Source organism: Condylostylus longicornis, unplaced genomic scaffold (assembly GCF_029603195.1).
Source record: "Condylostylus longicornis isolate FDR11 unplaced genomic scaffold, ASM2960319v2 ptg000711l, whole genome shotgun sequence".
Classification (NCBI taxonomy): domain Eukaryota; kingdom Metazoa; phylum Arthropoda; class Insecta; order Diptera; family Dolichopodidae; genus Condylostylus; species Condylostylus longicornis.
In genome coordinates, this window is record NW_026578658.1 from 47,501 (window position 1) to 55,000 (window position 7,500).

At 33.8% G+C, this 7,500-nt stretch overlaps 2 pseudogenes; both read right to left on the reverse strand.

Annotated features, from left to right (window-relative positions):
• Positions 1–2,962: 2,962 nt before the first annotated feature.
• On the reverse strand, positions 2,963–6,980 carry LOC129618007 (large subunit ribosomal RNA; annotated as a pseudogene).
• Positions 6,981–7,270: 290 nt separating this feature from the next.
• LOC129618013 (5.8S ribosomal RNA) lies at positions 7,271–7,454 on the reverse strand (annotated as a pseudogene).
• Between the last annotated feature and the right edge of the window lie 46 nt (positions 7,455–7,500).

Genomic DNA, 7,500 nt, shown 5'->3' on the forward strand with positions numbered 1-7,500 from the left:
ACTTTTCATTCATGAAAAGTAATTATTGCCTGTCGAGCATAACATATGTCCCGATAAGGCTTATATTGCCATTGGTAAATATCAAACCAGGCTGAAAAAAATTTTTTCATCGGGTGGGCATAACATGTTTACCAACCCAGGTTACTTTTCATTCATGAAAAATAATTATTGCCTGTCGAGCATAACATATGTCCCGATCAGGCTTATTTTGCCTTTGATAAATATCAAACCAGGCTGAAAAAAATTTTTTCATCGGGTGGGCATAACATGCTTACCAACCCAGGTTACTTTTCATTCATGAAAAGTAATTATTGCCTGTCGAGCATAACATATGTCCCGATCAGGCTTATTTTGCCTTTGATAAATATCAAACCAGGCTGAAAAAATTTTTTTCATCGGGTGGGCATAACATGTTTACCAACTCAGGTTACTTTTCATTCATGAAAAGTAATTATTGCCTGTCGAGCATAACATATGTCCCGATCAGGCTTATATTGCCATTGGTAAATATCAAACCAGGCTGAAAAAAATTTTTTCATCGGGTGGGCATAACATGTTTACCAACCCAGGTTACTTTTCATTCATGAAAAGTAATTATTGCCTGTCGAGCATAACATATGTCCCGATCAGGCTTATTTTGCCTTTGATAAATATCAAACCAGGCTGAAAAAAATTTTTTCATCGGGTGGGCATAACATGTTTACCAACCCAGGTTACTTTTCATTCATGAAAAGTAATTATTGCCTGTCGAGCATAACATATGTCCCGATCAGGCTTATTTTGCCTTTGATAAATATCAAACCAGGCTGAAAAAAATTTTTTCATCGGGTGGGCATAACATGTTTACCAACCCAGGTTACTTTTCATTCATGAAAAATAATTATTGCCTGTCGAGCATAACATATGTCCCGATCAGGCTTATTTTGCCTTTGATAAATATCAAACCAGGCTGAAAAAAATTTTTTCATCGGGTGGGCATAACATGCTTACCAACCCAGGTTACTTTTCATTCATGAAAAGTAATTATTGCCTGTCGAGCATAACATATGTCCCGATCAGGCTTATTTTGCCTTTGATAAATATCAAACCAGGCTGAAAAAATTTTTTTCATCGGGTGGGCATAACATGTTTACCAACTCAGGTTACTTTTCATTCATGAAAAGTAATTATTGCCTGTCGAGCATAACATATGTCCCGATCAGGCTTATATTGCCATTGGTAAATATCAAACCAGGCTGAAAAAAATTTTTTCATCGGGTGGGCATAACATGCTTACCAACCCAGGTTACTTTTCACTTATGAAAAGTAATTATTGCCTGTCGAGCATAACATATGTCTCGTTCAGGTCTATGTTATTCCCATATCCAATACCTGCCACTGTATTGATATATAATAATAAGTATTACTTAAATCATTATTCATGCAGTAATACATTAAGAAAATACTTATTTGAAGTATTTATAGTAAGAATATACTTAACCTATCTTAACAACCACCACCACCACCTACCAATCAATATTACAAGCCTTCAATAGCAAATGTTTATCACCATTCCTATAATACATACTTATATATAGGTAAGTATAATAAGAATGTACTACTTAAGTACCAACGCCACTATTAATACTCATATGCAATTTTATAATACACACTTAATATACTTATAGTAAGTAATAAGAATGTAATAATAGTGGCTACCGCCATCGCCACTATTATACCCATATACAATTTTATAATACATACTTAATACTTTATAGTAAGTAATAAGAATGAACTAATAGTGGCTACCGCCATCGCCACTATTATACTCATATACAATTTTATAATATATACTTAATACTTTATAGTAAGTAATAAGAATGTACTAATAGTGGCTACCGCCATCGCCACTATTATACCCATATACTATTTTATAATTCATACTTAATACTTTATAGTAAGTAATAAGAATGTACTAATAGTGGCTACCGCCATCGCCACTATTATACCCATATACTATTTTATAATTCATACTTAATACTTTATAGTAAGTAATAAGAATGTACTAATAGTGGCTACCGCCATCGCCACTATTATACCCATATACTATTTTATAATTCATACTTAATACTTTATAGTAAGTAATAAGAATGTACTAATAGTGGCTACCGCCATCGCCACTATTATACCCATATACTATTTTATAATTCATACTTAATACTTTATAGTAAGTAATAAGAATGTACTAATAGTGGCTACCGCCATCGCCACTATTATACCCATATACTATTTTATAATTCATACTTAATACTTTATAGTAAGTAATAAGAATGTACTAATAGTGGCTACCGCCATCGCCACTATTATACCCATATACTATTTTATAATTCATACTTAATACTTTATAGTAAGTAATAAGAATGTACTAATAGTGGCTACCGCCATCGCCACTATTATACCCATATACTATTTTATAATTCATACTTAATACTTTATAGTAAGTAATAAGAATGTACTAATAGTGGCTACCGCCATCGCCACTATTATACCCATATACTATTTTATAATTCATACTTAATACTTTATAGTAAGTAATAAGAATGTACTAATAGTGGCTACCGCCATCGCCACTATTATACCCATATACAATTTTATAATACATACTTAATACTTTATAGTAAGTAATAAGAATGTACTACTAGTGGCTACCACCATCGCCACTATTATATACCCATATACAATTTTATAATACATACCTTGTTAGTAATGTATAATAAAGAATGTATAAGGGCTATAAAGACCATCACCCAAACCAGATCAGGCCATACAATACTAGATCAGACTAGACCAGACTAGACTAAATCTAGACTAGACTAGACCAGACCAGAGCAGACCTGACCCCATATCCCACACAATATCACTACTCTACATGAGATAATAATATGTGGAATAATAAGAAGAATCGAAAAATAAAATAAATTTTTCGAATCTTCAAGCAAAGGATAAGCTTCAGTGGATCGCAGTATGGCAGCTGCTCAACCACTTACAACACCTTGCCCGTTACCAAAGTCGTTTACAATTGATTCTAGGCACTGTCATCGTATTTAATAATGTTTAAATGCAAAACTAGTTATCCGTCAAGTAAGATACCATGTATACATACTCTGTAACTATATTTTACATAACATTAGCATCACATAATCCATTATCGTTATTATCATAAAGATAATAACTTTAAATGGTTTATTGCTATACAATACAGTCGCCCCATTATTATTATTGTAGTCCAGCACGGATACGACCTTAGAGGCGTTCAGGCATAATCCAACGGACGTAGCGTCATACCACTGTTCGCTCGAACAAGTATTGTGCCATTGGTCCGTACCTGCGGTTCCTCTCGTACTACGCAGGAATGCTGTCACAATAATATATTGTCATCAGTAGGGTAAAACTAACCTGTCTCACGACGGTCTAAACCCAGCTCACGTTCCCTTGAATGGGTGAACAATCCAACGCTTGGTGAATTTTGCTTCACAATGATAGGAAGAGCCGACATCGAAGGATCAAAGAGCAACGTCGCTATGAACGCTTGGCTGCCACAAGCCAGTTATCCCTGTGGTAACTTTTCTGACACCTCTTGTTAAAAACTCCTTAAACCAAAAGGATCGATAGGCCGAGCTTTTGCTGTCTCTATGTGTACTGAACATCGAGATCAAGTCAGCATTTGCCCTTTTGCTCTACGTGTGGTTTCTGTCCGCACTGAGCTGGCCTTGGGACACCTTCGTTATTATTTGAAAGATGTACCGCCCCAGTCAAACTCCCCACCTGGAAATGTCCTTGAATTGGATCATACCTGAGTGAAAGAGTCATACCATATTATATTACTTTGATTATAAGTATAAGAAAATAATTAAAAATAATTATTTTTTATACCAAAATCATTTTATATAAATATGTTTGGTGTATATAACAAACTCATTGTACTTTTATCAAGAAACTTGCATCAAAACAAAATACCATAAAATATATAATGGATATATATCCGTGTAATGGCTAAGTAAATGATACACGTTCCATTTTATCAAGTAAGTAAGGAAACAATAAGAGTAGTGGTATTTCATTATTGATATAATACCGAAATATTATATCTCCCACTTATGCTACACCTCTTATGTCTCCTTACACTACCAGACTAGAGTCAAGCTCAACAGGGTCTTCTTTCCCCGCTAATTATTCCAAGCCCGTTCCCTTGGCTGTGGTTTCGCTAGATAGTAGATAGGGACAGTAGGAATCTCGTTAATCCATTCATACGCGTCACTAATTAGATGACGAGGCATTTGGCTACCTTAAGAGAGTCATAGTTACTCCCGCCGTTAACCAGCGCTTAAATGAATTTCTTCACTTTGACATTCATAGCACTGGGCAGAAATCACATTGTGTCAACACCCGTTAGGGCCATCACAATGCTTTGTTTTAATTAGACAGTCGGATTCCCCAAGTCCGTGCCAGTTCTGAATTGATTGTTAATTGATAACCGTTATAAAATATATGATAATATAATTAAAAAATTATATTACCAGTATATTATTAGCAAGAATGTTCCACAACTGGTTATGTAGCTTCTATCCGGGGAACAAAAATATTATAAAATAAATTTTATAATAAATTCTATTTACCCAGAACGAGTACATGCACCACTTTATTGTTTCCCATTCAAGCCCGATTATCTCAATCTTCAGAGCCAATCCTTATCCCGAAGTTACGGATCTAATTTGCCGACTTCCCTTACCTACATTATTCTATCGACTAGAGACTCTTCACCTTGGAGACCAGCTGCGGATATTGGTACGGCCTGTTGAGAAGTTTGCGTGGCCCAATCATAGATTTTCAAGGTCCGAGGAGAAAATATCGACACAGCAGTAAATGCCATGCTCTTCTAGTTCATCTACCATATCTCTCTTCGAAAGATTTCCATGGTAGTACAACTATAAAACAGAAAAGAAAACTCTTCCGATACCTCTCGACGGCTTCTCTATGATTGTTTCTGTTACCAGGATGATCATAATGACCATATTTATTACAAACGTATACTCAACAGGTTACGGAATTGGAACCGTATTCCCTTTCGCTTATTTAATTTAAGGTATTTTATATTATCAATGGGGATAAAACCTTAAATTTTGTTCGGCTTTCGCCTTAAGCTTAGGACCGACTAACTCGTGATCAACCACTGTTCACACGAAACCCTTCTCCACTTCAGTCCTCCAAGGTCTCATTCGATTATTTGCTACTACCACCAAGATCTGTACCAATGGCAGCTCCACACATCCTTACGGAAGATGCTTCTACGCTACCATTGTACCCACCTACTTGTTAATGTTTCTAAATTTATATACATTAATAATGTAATATAAATCATTTACATTAACAGTGACGTATAGGTATACAACTTAAGCGCCATCCATTTTAAGGGCTAGTTGCTTCGGCAGGTGAGTTGTTACACACTCCTTAGCGGATTACGACTTCCATGTCCACCGTCCTGCTGTTTTAAGCAAGCAACGCCTTTCATGGTATCTGCATGAGTTGTTAATTTAGGCACCGTAACGTCACGTTTGGTTCATCCCACAGCGCCAGTTCTGCTTACCAAAAGTGGCCCACTGGGCACAATATATCATAACCTAAAACTTCATTCAAGAAAGTTTAGGTTCTTACCCATTTAAAGTTTGAGAATAGGTTAAGGTCGTTTCGGCCCTAAGGCCTCTAATCATTCGCTTTACCAGATAAGATTATTTTATATAATATTTTTATGCACCAGCTATCCTGAGGGAAACTTCGGTGGGAACCAGCTACTAGATAGTTCGATAGGTCTTTCGCCCCTATACCCAATTCTGACAATCGATTTGCACGTCAGAACTGTTTCGGTCTTCCATCAGGGTTTCCCCTGACTTCTACCTGATCAGGTATAGTTCACCATCTTTCGGGTCACAGCATATATGCTCAAGGTACGTTCTAGTTAGAGGTATAAAAAATAATTAAAAATTATTTATATACATAACTATATAGAACGCCCCAGGATTGATATTATATATATAAAATTATATATATAATTTAATCCCATATTAACAGTTAAGTTAATTACGCCTTTAGATTTTATTTAAAATAAATTCTAATGACTTGCACACATGTTAGACTCCTTGGTCCGTGTTTCAAGACGGGTCCCGAAGGTATCCTAAATCTATAGCATTGCTAATCATATTAATGCATATAATAATTATATTAATATATAAATTAATATAATATTATAAAATTATAATAATATATAATTTACGCATTATATTGATTTTTTATCTGTCAATTATTTATCCGATAATATTTAAATTATATTATATAGAAAATAAATTTTCATATATAAAATAAACTTTTTAAATATATCTTATGATAAATATATATTTATTAACAGATTGCAATGTCCATATATGAAAAAATTGCACACCATCATTATTATATAATTATATAATATTTATAATGTTGAATTTTTCATATTTCATGGATGTTTAGGTTCATCGGGCTTAACCTCTAAACAGTTTCACGTACTATTTAACTCTCTATTCAGAGTTCTTTTCAACTTTCCCTCACGGTACTTGTTTGCTATCGGTCTCATGGTTATATTTAGTTTTAGATGGAGTTTACCACCCACTTAGTGCTGCACTATCAAGCAACACGACTCTTTGGAAATATCTTCTAATAATCATTAACGTCATACGGGCCTAGCACCCTCTATGGGTAAATGGCCTCGTTTAAGAAGGACTTAGACTGTTAATTTCTCATATTAGAATATAGATATTCCATACACTACATCGGATATTTGTATAAACAAAATCCTTTAGTGCTGAACTAGTTTCTTTTCGCTCGCCGCTACTAAGAAAATCCTAGTTAGTTTCTTTTCCTCCCCTAACTAATATGCTTAAATTCAGGGGGTAGTCTCATATGAGTTGAGGTTGTTTTTAAGAATATTTTTAATTTTTCTTTTTAGTTGAAAACTAAATATATATAAGTTACTGTATTGTTTATATTATAAATAATATAATTTTATATAAGTTTTCCTCTTTAATGTATTAATACTAATTTATTAATACTAGGATATACTTATTTTTTTATTATATTTTATAATATAAGTAAAATATATATAATTGAATTTTAATATTATGGTATTCCTACCAGTAATATATCATGTGCTATAAATAATATAATTTAAAATTATATTATAAGCAACTTTATTAAATTATTCTTACAACCCTCAACCATATGTAGTCCATGCAGTATTAAATTTTTTAATAAATTTATATACTCTGTAGCATGGACTGCAATATGCGTTCAAAATGTCGATGTTCATGTGTCCTGCAGTTCACACGATGACGCACAGTTAGCTGCGTTCTTCATCGACCCATGAGCCAAGTGATCCACCGTTTAGAGTTTTATAAAATTTTTTTTTTATTTTCGTCAGATATATATCGATAATAT